Source organism: Salvia hispanica, chromosome 1, assembly GCF_029641045.1.
Source record: "Salvia hispanica isolate PSC_SH4W2 chromosome 1, Shi_PSC_v1, whole genome shotgun sequence".
Taxonomy (NCBI): Eukaryota; Viridiplantae; Streptophyta; class Magnoliopsida; order Lamiales; family Lamiaceae; genus Salvia; species Salvia hispanica.
Genome location: NC_142692.1, coordinates 29,125,031 through 29,140,270, shown reverse-complemented (window position 1 = coordinate 29,140,270; position 15,240 = coordinate 29,125,031). Strand labels below are relative to the sequence as shown.

General features: G+C 41.2%; 2 long non-coding RNA genes across 2 annotated transcripts; both read right to left on the bottom strand.

Moving 5' to 3' along the window:
* Nucleotides 1-1,367: 1,367 nt before the first annotated feature.
* LOC148933564 (uncharacterized) lies at nucleotides 1,368-2,670 on the bottom strand. The gene is made up of 3 exons (XR_016137240.1): nucleotides 2,468-2,670; nucleotides 2,219-2,369; nucleotides 1,368-1,539 (listed from the first exon to the last, which is right to left on the bottom strand). It is a non-coding gene; the product is annotated as an uncharacterized LOC148933564 (long non-coding RNA).
* Nucleotides 2,671-10,847: 8,177 nt separating this feature from the next.
* LOC148933563 (uncharacterized) lies at nucleotides 10,848-12,150 on the bottom strand. Its single transcript, XR_016132410.1, has 3 exons — nucleotides 11,948-12,150; nucleotides 11,699-11,849; nucleotides 10,848-11,019 (listed from the first exon to the last, which is right to left on the bottom strand). It is a non-coding gene; the product is annotated as an uncharacterized LOC148933563 (long non-coding RNA).
* Between the last annotated feature and the right edge of the window lie 3,090 nt (nucleotides 12,151-15,240).

Genomic DNA, 15,240 nt, shown 5'->3' with positions numbered 1-15,240 from the left:
GGAGAGGAAAGAGACGGAGTATCAATTTTATTTGAAATTCTTCTTTAAAAAATTTATTTTAATAAAATAATAAAGATTTGTGCATCATTAAAAGACGCTGTTTTAAAATATAAAAGATGCCACTTTGATGTATGGATATGAAAATAGAAAAATTGAAATTTAATATGTTATTTTAAAATCTTATATAATACTACTATATTATAAATTAATCATACTTCATTATTTAAATGACTATCTATGTTATTTAAATTCGTATATGTGCGCACCATGTCATCATAATTTATACACTAGGCCTGTGAAAAACTCTAGAAGGGATGGATGAGAATTGAGAAATAATCGAAGTTAATGTACAAATCTATTTTTAAAACATACGAGACTAGCTAGATTTTGATCAAATTTAATAATTTATTTGATAATTTACTCTCAATTTTTTAATATCTTAAAATTTTTATTGACATCAATATTATTATAAATTATATAGAAATTTGAATACAATATGGCCATGTTTGGTTGCCAGGATTCTGTCTGGGAAAGTAATCTAATTCCTTAAATTTTAAACTCATGTGTTTGTTTCGGTTTTTAATCAAACTGAGAAAGTAATCAGAATCTGAGAATAAGGAAAGTTAGGAGTACAATTTTACAGGATTCCGAATCCTAACTTTTCTTAGGTATTCTTTTCCTAGTTTTAGGATTCTTTCATATTTAAGCAATATAATATAGTTTTATTATTATTATTATTATTATTATTATTATTATTATTATTATTATTATAGTTATTAATTACAATGTTTTAAAAAATAATTTAAAATTATAAATCATACTTAATTTCACTATAATAAATAACTATAATAAAATTATCATAATTTTAACTATATTTTATAATAATTCATAATGATAATCAATAATTTATTAATAATTAATAATTAAAATATAACTATATAATATAAAATATATGATAAATAATAATAATTATTATATTTTATAAATTAATAATTAATCAATAAAGTCATAGTGCAATTTTAATTTATAAAATTCATTCAATTATAATATCCGTAAATATTATAATTATAGTATAATAATTATTATATTTATTATTATAATAAATGAGTATAATACTCCATGTAACTATAATTATAATTTTATTACTATATATTATGATGGATAATCCATATTTAAAATATTGGTTGTAATAATATATATATAATAATATAATTAATATTATTTATTGTAACACCCCGACTTTTTACCCTAAGGCTTAGAACATCGATATATATATAAATATAAGTTTCGCGTCTAATTCTTCTTATTATTACTTCTTGTTATAATTAACCGTTGTGAAGTATATGTTGAGGTAGTGAACAAAAAAATAGTAATAGTCAATATAGATGGTTGCTATAATAAAAGTCCGTTTGTGAAGACCGAGTTTCAAATAAAAATCCGTACACGAATTTAACGTTTAAGTAAATATCTAAAAATAAAATAAAATACTCTCCGTGCCTTCCGGACCTTGCGCAATAGCCACACCTTGAATCCCGATACCTACACGAATGGATAAGAAGCACGTTAAATCAAGACGAGACAATCGACGAAATCAAATCACATCAATCACGCAATCCAAACGACGGCTCACGTTTTCCAAACGACGGCTCACGCCTTTTTAGGTGACGAGACATAATATTCTTGCCATTTTTGGCATGACAATTGATTGATAGGACAACTTGCCTCTTTTGGCAAAAAGTCCATGACTCTTGGACAATGCATTGCCTTCCTAAACCAAGCTATTAACCATGTAAAGCCATGCATTCTTTTCCTCTATAAATACTACACCACTCCTTCACCTACACTTTTGCTTCAACACTAGATTTCTCTAAACAAAATCTCTTTTCAACTAATGATGCTAGCAAGTGTTTGAAGAAGAGGAGCCAAAATTTCTACACTACCATCCTTCTCATCTTCCTTTTCTTAAGGTAATTCTCCTAACAACAATCTTCACTACATAGCCATTTCTATACTTTTCAAGCATGAACTTTTGGGTTCCACAAATCATAGTAGTGTTTGAATACTTTTCCCTAATGATTTCATATCAACTATGCATGACTATCTAGAATAGAATTTTTGCCTTAATCCATATAAGCTTAGACTAAGTAAACAATTAAACAAAGCCTAATCCACTAAGAAATCTTCAACACACAATAATAACAATTTTGGGAGAGCTCACCTATGAGCACAAGAAACTGACCGGCGGCGGCAGTCCGGCGGCGGCGGCAGGGCGACGGCGGTGGCAGTCCGGCGGCGGCGGCGGTGGTTTTTCCGGCGTTTGGCGCCGAAAGTAACCTCTTCCGACCCCATTTTTCACGATCTATCCAAATCTTCACATTTCAAGACCCAATTGTTAGTCCTAGGCCTCCAATTTAAGAAAAATAAAGAAGAAGAGAAAGAAAGGGAAGTGGGGGGGGGAGAACCCTACCTTTTCGGTCGACGGCGGCGAGACCGCCGGCGAGAAGCAGCACCGGCAGAGGGGAGAGCCGAGAGGGAGAGCCGGCGAGAGGGAGAGCCGAGAGCCGAGAGAGAGAGAGAGAGAGAGCCGCGAGAGGGAGAGAGATAGAGGCCGAGAGAGAGAGGAGAGGTCGGCGCCGGCGCCGGCGCCGCTCGCCGGCGACGCCAGGGCGCCGGCAGAGGGGAGAACCGAGAAGGAGAGAGAGAGTGGGAGAGAGGGGAAGGCATGTTTGTTTGAAATGGAGGAAAGAATGGGAGGAGTAATTCTTTTAGTAATTAGGGCAACACTTTTGCCTATTGGGCCTCCTCTTTGGGCCAAAGAATTTATTTAACAAGATGGTCTCCTAGTATTAATTCTTTGGGCCGAGAATTTAGAGGAAATGGGAATTTTGGGCTTTGAAGTATAAGAAATAAAATGAACCTTATCTCTTAGTTGTGAATTAATATTTCTTAAAATATGTGAAGCCTTTAAATAATTAATCTTACGATAAAGTAATGTCTTGCCCTCCTAAATTAATTAATTAAATTTCTTGAAAATAAGAATGTATGGATTTAATGAACCCTCTTCCCAAATAATTATTTAATTATCTTAAGGTGTCTCATAAAATAGAGGTCCACTTTCCTTGAGTGGAAAGAAGTAATCTTGATCGAACCCCGAACGTAGGACACATACTCCATGTAGGATCATGTCATGTCATGCACCTTATGTATGTTCATAAAGCTAATTTTTAAATCATTATACTCTTTCAAGAAGGGCGTGTTCGCGGGGTTTGATTTCCAAGGCAAAGCGTTGTAGCATTTCTTTCGGAAGCTTTGAGGTGGGCTTTATATCCAACACATTAAGTGTGGATAAAATTATCAAATATATGAAATGATTTTTGTTTGATAAAATTGCACTTACTTTTTTTTTAAATGTTATCGTGCCATAAATTATTTGTTTTATGATGCCTATCTGCTTGGCGATGCCAAAGGAATGAATGAATGAAACGAATTCGGCTCCAATAGGACCAAGATCCTATTCGAGTTAGTGTACACAAAGGAATGGACCGTGAGTCATCGTAAGGGTTGGCCGGTCAATGTGATCGTGGAAGGTGGCCACCTTCCCGACACGGAATGAGCCATCAGATATGGCGGATGGATGGAATGAACCATCAGATATGGCGGATGAATGGAATGAACTTAGCTTGATCAAGCGAACTTTATGAAAATGAATTTAGTAAGCTCGGGCCTTTAAGAAAACCCCCGTGCGTTACTGTGATGGCATGATAATAACTTTTTCTTATATGTGTATCTTTCGGCAATGTGTTCACTGAGTACCCCGTACTCAGCCCTGCATGTATTTCTAAATGTGCAGGTTGAGCAAGTGATGAAATGGTGGCTGAGTGGAGTTGGTGGTCGTATTATCTCTTTTGTAGGATTTTCGTGGCATGTGTCTTCATACACATGGCCACATGGTTACAACTCCTTCCGCTGTGCTTTTGTCGTAGTATTTTGTAATAGATGGGTCATAGGAAAAACGACCAGTAACGAGTGATCTGTGATAAACATTCTTTCAAATTTCTCATGATCTTTGTTGTCTCGTGAACATCTCTCATCTTATGAAGAAATATTTATGTCTTATCATGAATTCTTTCATTCCCTTTCTACCCCCTCTTCTTAATTCCCTCCCCTGGTCACGATTTACCGAGTAATGCTATCCTTAGCAAAGCGCGGTCGTGACAGAGTGGTATCAGAGCCTAGGTTTTCTGCTCTGTAACCGTGAGTCATTCCTCGAAAAGAGAAGTCTAGATTTGATTCGCTAGAATAAGTTAGCGAGATCGACCACAACTCAGCACCAATTTCATCGCCCTCAACCTGAATGAAGGTAATTTATTCTTCTGGTAAGATGCCTTTTAAGAATTTTAATTCAAGCCGATAAAATGAGCACCCCTGAAATGAGAACTTAGAAGAAATAAGTATATGTGTGATTCTCGCTTTCCCGAGCGATGTAATCTTTGCGCCAATGTTATGGGATTCATGTTGGAAGTACAAAGGGATACGTAAAATTTCCTATGCCCTGACAAACGAATTCGAAATACCTCCGTCCTAACAAAGCATTTCCCGATGCTTATATTATGACAAATTGATCTTACGCTTACAAATCCGACGCACAATTCCCTTAATAATGAACGTCTATCTCGATGCGTGCGGCTTTGGCCAAGTACACCCTTTGCTTTTCGCCAAAGGAAGTAGTGTTGTGTATCCTTAAGCAACTTTCTCCCTTACTTATTGTTTCGGTAAAACATCATGTGTAGATGAACCAACGCCGGACGGCTCGCAAGCAAGTCACACCCCAGGCTGTCGCTGACAATGCGATACTCGCCTATCGATCCTACAGTCCTCGTCCTGGAGCGCACATATTGAGGGTCTTATGCAGGTTTTATGAGTTGTGGGAGACAGCCCACGAGCATGGCGTCACTGGGATTGACGGCATACGCCATCTGATTCCCCTACTACCTGACGATTGGGAGATATGGACAGCCAGCTTAGCAGATGATTTCATCCATCGTCGGCCCGACACCCTAGAGGATGAGGGAGACTTCCCAGGCTTCCTATGTGCCATTATTGATCAGTATTTGCGATACCAGAACGTTCCGCCAGCCTCCCCAGACATCTTAGCACCGCCCCCACCTCAGTGGGAAACTCCGACCCTCCCTATTACTGAGCCCCAGGGCCAGTATGATCACGAGGCAGGACCTTCGCGCAGACAGGAGATGGTTTTGCCCCTGGGCTACGACCGACCCCAGGGAGTGCGCCAGTTTCCTGGCCAGGAGCATGACCCCACGTGGCGGGGCAAGGCACCTATGATCGCTGCCCCAGAAGAAGATGAGTACCCGATAGAGTATCCGGCAGATGATGAGGCAGCTCCGCAGATGAGGAGTCCTTCTGAGCGCAGACAGTCCTTGGGGGTGCCTGGCGAGCTACCCCACCCCGAGGAGTTAGACACAGACTGGTACCAGTACTATCAGAACCGCTACGAGGAGATCAGGGCTGAGATACGCCGCGAAGTTTGGGCGGTCCCAGACGCTGCGATACCTCCTCCCATGCCAGGGATGTTACCAGGAGGAGCTGAGGATGACCCGATTGCGATCAGCAGCGACGATGACTTTGAGGGAAGCTCTGGGCTGAGCTCTCTAGACTCGGATGGCGACTGGTAGAGTAGTGTTAGTTATGTACCATCAGCAACGGACCCTTTATGAGGCCGTCCTGATGCTAGTAGTTTTATCTCTAGTCCCCTTGTGACGTGAAAACTGTTCTTTCCTACGGTTTCACGCTTTTCTTTTGTTGATCGCGTAGAGTTGGGACTTTCGTTTGTTATGTAGGAGGATCTGTTATGTACAAAAAGTCCTCTCTAGAGGCAATTTTGGCTTGATATATATATATATGCAGATGTTCTATGCTTACGATCGCATTTTGTTATAGGTGATGTTATTATGCCTCTTGTTGGTAGCCTTCAATTAAAGTTATGTACAAAAGACCCATGCGTGTTTGCAAATTTTTATTATCTCAATAGTAATCTTCTTTTCTTATAGAATGCCACCTAGGAGGGTAGGACGCCCTAGAGGACGGGGAAGGGGACGCGGTGGAAGAGTGCCCCAAATTGTCGAAGGAAATCATGAAGATTGGCGCGAAGTTACGCCACCACCTCCATCTCCATCTCCGCCTCCACCTTCACCTCCCCCGCCACCACTTATGCAAATTCCGAGGATTGAACGCAGGATTGAAGAAGTCTTTCTCCGACAGAATCCACCAACCTTTAACGGACTGGGCGACCCGGCCGAGGCTGAGACTTGGGTCCGTGCGATGGAGCGGATATTCAACTTCTTGCAATGCACAGATGGAGAGCGTATGACGTGTGTGACCTTCCAATTGGCCGGATCGGCCGATTTCTGGTGGGAGGCACGTAAGAAGACCATGACCCCAGGCCAGATTGCAAGCTTAACTTGGGAGCAGTTCAAGGCAGAAATGTATGATAAGTACATCCCTAAGAGTTACCGAAAGAAGAAGGAAGTGGAATTCTATCACCTTAAGCAGGGAAGGATGTCAGTAACAGAGTATGATAGGGTTTTCTGTGAGATGTCCCGATATGCTCCAGAACAAGTCGACACCGATGAAAGGATGGCAGAGAAATTTTGTGCCGGTCTGAGGCACGAGATTAGGATGGCGCTAGCTAGCCACGGGGGATTGACCTACGTGGAGTCCCTGAGCCGAGCCTTGGATATAGAGGCAGCAATGCCCACTGAACGGAGCACTCAGACTGTAGCTCCGGTTCCTCCTCAGAACTACCCCCAAGGGTCCAAAGAAAAACGCAAATGGGAAATTACTCGAGGTCCCCAACAGCCGAAACGACCGTGGCAACCACAATCTCACCACCATGATGTTGGAAGACAAAATGCCTCAAATCCAACTGGGGGCTATCAATCAAATCTGAGACCGTGCCCCAAGTGCCACAAGGTGCACCCGGGAATCTGCAGAGCAGTGACAGACAGTTGCTTCGTGTGTGGAAGGAATGGCCACTTTGCTAGAAACTGTCCAAGCAAGATTTCTGGAGGAGGGACAAGGTCGAACCAACCAGTACATCGCACACAGTTGCAAGCAGTCCAGATGCAATCTTGGCAACCACCACATTTACCTCCTCCACCAAAGCAGCAACATCCTCGGAGGCCGAGTCTCCCATCACAGGCCCGTGCCTATGCTCTCAGGCAGAAGAAGCCAGACGGGGACCAAGGAAATCTGGCAGGTATGGCTATGCTCCTCGGTGTACCTATCATTCTCTTATTTGATACTGGTGCGTCGCACTCCTTCATATCAGCACCTTGCGTAGATACCTTAGACATCCCCACGAAACAAGTCGAACATAGAGTTAGGGTATCTTCGCCTATCGGAGGAATAATTGAAATTAAGTGCTTCTGCTCAAACCTAGAGGTTTCTTTTGGAGGACATCAGTTATTAGTCAACAACTTGAGTGTTATGCCTATGTCCGACGTCGACATAATCCTTGGGATGGATTGGCTAGCTGAAAACTATGCCACTATCCTGTGCAACCAACGACAAATCTCTTTTCACCCTCCCGGAAAGGACGTCACTAACTTTCATGGGGTTACCTTGGGTAAGCGGAAATCCATAATCTCCGCGCTACAAGCTGCAACGCTTGTACGAAAAGGCCACCCGGCCTATCTTGTCTACCTGAACGAAGAGGGAAAGGAAGGGAGGAAGATTGAAGATGTGGAAATAGTGCGAGAGTTCCCAGATGTGTTTCCCGACAATCTACCTGGCTTACCCCCGGATAGGCAATTGGAATTCACCATCGATCTCGAACCCGGGTCTGCGCCAGTGTCGAAAGCTCCATATCGAATGGCTCCGAAGGAATTGGAGGAATTGAAGATGCAACTTCAAGAACTGATGGACCTGGGTTTCATCAGACCAAGTGTCTCACCATGGGGAGCACCAGTACTTTTTGTAAAGAAGAAAGATGGGACGCTAAGAATGTGCATTGACTACCGGGAATTGAACAAGCTAACTTTGAAGAACAAATATCCGTTGCCAAGAATTGATGATTTGTTCGATCAGCTCCGAGGAGCTAGTGTCTTCTCAAAGATGGATTTAAAGTCAGGCTATCACCAACTGAAGATTCGACAAGATGACATTCCAAAAACGGCTTTTCGAACGCGGTATGGCCACTACGAGTTTGTGGTGATGCCCTTCGGCTTGACAAATGCACCTGCGGTTTTCATGGATCTCATGAATCGAGTCTTCCACCCCTATCTTGACAAGTTCGTGTTGGTGTTTATAGACGACGTGCTCATTTACTCAAAGGACAAGAAGGAACATGAGGAACACTTGCGGATCACTCTGGAAACGCTTAGGGCCGAGAAGCTATATGCCAAATTCAGTAAGTGTGAATTTTGGCTCAACGAGGTGAATTTCCTCGGTCATGTGGTGACTGCCGAAGGAATTCAAGTAGATCCAGCAAAGGTGGAGGCCGTGCAGAATTGGAAACCTCCTGGAACACCCAACGAGATACGAAGCTTCCTGGGATTGGCAGGTTATTATAGGAGATTCATCGAGGGCTTCTCAAAGATTGCAAGACCGATGACGCAACAACTCAAGAAGGGCACCAAAGTTTCGTGGACCCCAGAATGTACAGAAAGTTTTGAGTTACTAAAGAAGAAACTGACCACCGCACCAGTTCTGGCCGTCCCAGATCCAACGGCAGACTATGTGGTTTACACTGACGCATCAAAAAGTGGATTGGGCTGCGTCCTCATGCAAAATGGCAGGGTAATAGCTTATGCATCACGACAGCTCAGACCACACGAGCTTAATTATCCTACCCATGATTTGGAGTTAGCCGCGGTAGTGCACGCACTGAAGATTTGGAGGCACCATCTCTACGGAGTTCGGTGTGAGATTTTCACTGACCATAAAAGCCTCAAGTACTTCTTCGAACAGAAGGACTTAAACATGAGACAGAGGAGGTGGTTGGAGCTGGTGAAAGATTATGATTGTGGCATCAACTACCATCCCGGCAAGGCCAATGTGGTGGCCGATGCTTTAAGCCGAAAGGCTCAACACTTGACAGCCATGTTCACCCACGAGGAGGAACTACTACGAGATTTTGGCAAGCTCAACATGGAAATGATAAGTGCCCCAGAAACGGTAGAAGCAAGGATAGCTACTCTAGTGGTGGAGCCAGATTTGAGGGAGCGTATCATCGCTGCACAGAGACAGGACGAAGGTCTGGAAAGGATACGAGCAAAGGTGAGGACTGGCGGACATGAGACCTATCACGAGGAGGCGGACAACGCCCTCACTTTCGGAGGGAGGCTGTGTGTGCCCCAGGATGAGAAGCTGAGAGATGAGATCTTAAGCGAAGCTCATGACACACCTTACACCGCACACCCTGGAAGTACCAAGATGTATCAAGACTTAAAGCGGAAATTTTGGTGGGATGGCATGAAGAGAAGTGTAGTATCATTCGTGGAAAGATGTTTGGCTTGTCAACAAGTCAAGGCTCTTCATCAGCGACCGTACGGGAAATTGCAACCCTTAGAAATTCCCGAATGGAAATGGGAACACATAACCATGGATTTTGTGACGAGCTTGCCACGGACCAAGCGAGGAAACACTGCCATCTGGGTGATCGTGGATCGCCTCACCAAGAGTGCCCACTTCCTGCCAATTCCAATCACTTATGGATCTGAAAAACTATCTCAACTTTATGTGCGGGAAATCGTGCGCTTACATGGTATCCCAGCCTCAATCACGTCAGATCGAGATGCAAAATTTACTTCAAATTTCTGGCAGAGTCTGCAAGAAGAACTGGGTACGAAGTTAAATTTCAGTACCGCGTTCCACCCACAGTCTGATGGGCAATCGGAAAGAACGATCCAAACGCTGGAAGATATGCTCCGAGCCGTCATACTTGACAGGGGAGGAAGTTGGGAGACAATTCTGCCCCTGATAGAATTTGCCTACAACAACAGCTACCAGGCAACCATTAATATGGCACCTTACGAGGCGCTATATGGGAGGAAGTGCAGATCACCACTATACTGGGATGAGGTCGGCGAAAGGAAGATGCTGGGTCCCGAAGTAGTCAACGAAATGGTTGAAATCGTGCGGCAGATCAAAGGGAGAATCAAGGAAGCACAAGACAGACAAAAGTCCTATGCAGATGCTCGACGGACCGACCTGCGGTTCAAGGTAGGAGACAAGGTCTTCTTGAAGGTGTCTCCTTCTAAAGGGATAATACGTTTTGGAGTGAAAGGGAAGCTTAGGCCTCGTTTTATTGGTCCCTACGAAATCTTGGAGGAAATCGGACCCGTTGCATATCGTTTGGCGCTGCCACCAAGTTTCGGAAGCGTGCACAACGTCTTCCATGTTTCACAGCTGCGGAAGTATGTGTATGACCCGAAACATGTGATCCACCATGAAGAGATGATGTTAAACCCAGACTTGAGTTACGAGGAGAAGCCAGAAGCAATCTTAGACCGGAAGGTGCAACAACTAAGGACGAAATCTATCACTTCGGTGAAGGTCTTGTGGAAGCATCATGGATACGAAGAAGCTACATGGGAGCTGGAAGACGAGATGAAAGAAAAATACCCGGAACTGTTTGAATAGACCCTTACAAATTTCGGGACGAAATTTTTGTAAGGGGGAAGGAATGTAACACCCCGACTTTTTACCCTAAGGCTTAGAACATCGATATATATATAAATATAAGTTTCGCGTCTAATTCTTCTTATTATTACTTCTTGTTATAATTAACCGTTGTGAAGTATATGTTGAGGTAGTGAACAAAAAAATAGTAATAGTCAATATAGATGGTTGCTATAATAAAAGTCCGTTTGTGAAGACCGAGTTTCAAATAAAAATCCGTACACGAATTTAACGTTTAAGTAAATATCTAAAAATAAAATAAAATACTCTCCGTGCCTTCCGGACCTTGCGCAATAGCCACACCTTGAATCCCGATACCTACACGAATGGATAAGAAGCACGTTAAATCAAGACGAGACAATCGACGAAATCAAATCACATCAATCACGCAATCCAAACGACGGCTCACGTTTTCCAAACGACGGCTCACGCCTTTTTAGGTGACGAGACATAATATTCTTGCCATTTTTGGCATGACAATTGATTGATAGGACAACTTGCCTCTTTTGGCAAAAAGTCCATGACTCTTGGACAATGCATTGCCTTCCTAAACCAAGCTATTAACCATGTAAAGCCATGCATTCTTTTCCTCTATAAATACTACACCACTCCTTCACCTACACTTTTGCTTCAACACTAGATTTCTCTAAACAAAATCTCTTTTCAACTAATGATGCTAGCAAGTGTTTGAAGAAGAGGAGCCAAAATTTCTACACTACCATCCTTCTCATCTTCCTTTTCTTAAGGTAATTCTCCTAACAACAATCTTCACTACATAGCCATTTCTATACTTTTCAAGCATGAACTTTTGGGTTCCACAAATCATAGTAGTGTTTGAATACTTTTCCCTAATGATTTCATATCAACTATGCATGACTATCTAGAATAGAATTTTTGCCTTAATCCATATAAGCTTAGACTAAGTAAACAATTAAACAAAGCCTAATCCACTAAGAAATCTTCAACACACAATAATAACAATTTTGGGAGAGCTCACCTATGAGCACAAGAAACTGACCGGCGGCGGCAGTCCGGCGGCGGCGGCAGGGCGACGGCGGTGGCAGTCCGGCGGCGGCGGCGGTGGTTTTTCCGGCGTTTGGCGCCGAAAGTAACCTCTTCCGACCCCATTTTTCACGATCTATCCAAATCTTCACATTTCAAGACCCAATTGTTAGTCCTAGGCCTCCAATTTAAGAAAAATAAAGAAGAAGAGAAAGAAAGGGAAGTGGGGGGGGGAGAACCCTACCTTTTCGGTCGACGGCGGCGAGACCGCCGGCGAGAAGCAGCACCGGCAGAGGGGAGAGCCGAGAGGGAGAGCCGGCGAGAGGGAGAGCCGAGAGCCGAGAGAGAGAGAGAGAGAGAGCCGCGAGAGGGAGAGAGATAGAGGCCGAGAGAGAGAGGAGAGGTCGGCGCCGGCGCCGGCGCCGCTCGCCGGCGACGCCAGGGCGCCGGCAGAGGGGAGAACCGAGAAGGAGAGAGAGAGTGGGAGAGAGGGGAAGGCATGTTTGTTTGAAATGGAGGAAAGAATGGGAGGAGTAATTCTTTTAGTAATTAGGGCAACACTTTTGCCTATTGGGCCTCCTCTTTGGGCCAAAGAATTTATTTAACAAGATGGTCTCCTAGTATTAATTCTTTGGGCCGAGAATTTAGAGGAAATGGGAATTTTGGGCTTTGAAGTATAAGAAATAAAATGAACCTTATCTCTTAGTTGTGAATTAATATTTCTTAAAATATGTGAAGCCTTTAAATAATTAATCTTACGATAAAGTAATGTCTTGCCCTCCTAAATTAATTAATTAAATTTCTTGAAAATAAGAATGTATGGATTTAATGAACCCTCTTCCCAAATAATTATTTAATTATCTTAAGGTGTCTCATAAAATAGAGGTCCACTTTCCTTGAGTGGAAAGAAGTAATCTTGATCGAACCCCGAACGTAGGACACATACTCCATGTAGGATCATGTCATGTCATGCACCTTATGTATGTTCATAAAGCTAATTTTTAAATCATTATACTCTTTCAAGAAGGGCGTGTTCGCGGGGTTTGATTTCCAAGGCAAAGCGTTGTAGCATTTCTTTCGGAAGCTTTGAGGTGGGCTTTATATCCAACACATTAAGTGTGGATAAAATTATCAAATATATGAAATGATTTTTGTTTGATAAAATTGCACTTACTTTTTTTTTAAATGTTATCGTGCCATAAATTATTTGTTTTATGATGCCTATCTGCTTGGCGATGCCAAAGGAATGAATGAATGAAACGAATTCGGCTCCAATAGGACCAAGATCCTATTCGAGTTAGTGTACACAAAGGAATGGACCGTGAGTCATCGTAAGGGTTGGCCGGTCAATGTGATCGTGGAAGGTGGCCACCTTCCCGACACGGAATGAGCCATCAGATATGGCGGATGGATGGAATGAACCATCAGATATGGCGGATGAATGGAATGAACTTAGCTTGATCAAGCGAACTTTATGAAAATGAATTTAGTAAGCTCGGGCCTTTAAGAAAACCCCCGTGCGTTACTGTGATGGCATGATAATAACTTTTTCTTATATGTGTATCTTTCGGCAATGTGTTCACTGAGTACCCCGTACTCAGCCCTGCATGTATTTCTAAATGTGCAGGTTGAGCAAGTGATGAAATGGTGGCTGAGTGGAGTTGGTGGTCGTATTATCTCTTTTGTAGGATTTTCGTGGCATGTGTCTTCATACACATGGCCACATGGTTACAACTCCTTCCGCTGTGCTTTTGTCGTAGTATTTTGTAATAGATGGGTCATAGGAAAAACGACCAGTAACGAGTGATCTGTGATAAACATTCTTTCAAATTTCTCATGATCTTTGTTGTCTCGTGAACATCTCTCATCTTATGAAGAAATATTTATGTCTTATCATGAATTCTTTCATTCCCTTTCTACCCCCTCTTCTTAATTCCCTCCCCTGGTCACGATTTACCGAGTAATGCTATCCTTAGCAAAGCGCGGTCGTGACATTTATAATTAAAAATTTTACAATATTATTCTTTTTTATAATAAAAAAAATAATAAGTATATTTTTAGTTTGGTGTTTAAATTAAAAATAAATTTAAAATCTTGATATTGTCCAAAATAGTAAAGTAAAGTTACTAGGAATCATATTCTCGGGATTCATTTTCCCATGAATCATTTTCCTTGCCAATTTTACTTTCCCGCCAACCAAACATGGCCTATGTTCTTTTATTCATTTATTCTAAATTACGAAGAAATGGATAAATTGTAATTTGAATTTTTTTTTAATTTGTAAAACTAATAACGGCAATAGTAGTAATAACTTTTGAACTATTAAAAGAAAAATTAAATATAATACCAACATAAATTAAACGAAATTAATACTTGGTGACAATATTCATATACATCGAGGCTCAAGCAACAAAATCTAACTACTGAAGACTAGGCAATAAAATCAACCGACAATATATCCATGTTCAGATACAAGACTCGTGAGTAAAGTTGCTACTGAGGAGTAATTATAATTGAGGATCCTAAATTTAGTTGAGGTTGAAGATTTACATCCTCACCAAACCAAATCACCAAAATATTACCACTATACACCAAAGGAAGATAATCATTTATGAGTTCGGGCTTCGCATATTTGACAGTAGAATATAGGGATGGGGTAAAATATCGAAATACCGAAATATTGCTCTTATCGTACTAAAAAAATACCGAAAATATCGAATTTTTGGTATACCGCGACTTTCGGTACGGTATGATACCTTACCGAAAGATTCTGGTAAGGTAACGATATGAATTTTCAAATACTGCGGTATACCGCTGCATATCGAAATTCGGTATATACCGTAAACTAAGGTATATACCACAAAAATATAAACACGATTATATATAAAATATACTATTTTATATATTTTTTAAATTATAAAATCTATTGTGAAATATAAATATAATTATGAATAAATTATATTTAATTTATGTTTAAAATTATAAAATATAAATAATATTCTAAATACCATAATTTTCTATTTTAATTGACGTTGAAAGTCAGGTATACCGCAAAAGTAAGGTATAGTGAACTTCGGTACGGTATACCGAAAATGAGGTACGGTATCGGTATGGAAATTTGTCATACCAAAAATAAGGTATATCGAAGTTCGGTATACCGAAAACTTTGGTAATGTAAAGGTATGACTTTTTCGCATACCGTAGTTACGGTAAGGTAGACGGTATGGTGATTTCAGTAAGGTATACCGTACCTACCCACCCCTATAGAATATATTGAATCTGAATATTCAAATTTTGATTTATGAAAAAAAAACATTTAATCACTATATTTTAAACATATTTTTTCTTATAGAATGGAGTTCTATATTTTAGCATAGTAGCTAGTGTTGAATGGTTAGATTTGTGTTCTTATTCTGGAATGATTTAATGTTTTCTTTATGACTACTATCATTACATTGACATGAGATCAAAGATTACGATTTCTCGTTCAATACATGAGAGTGATATTGACATTGATTAATTTCGTACTTAAAACAC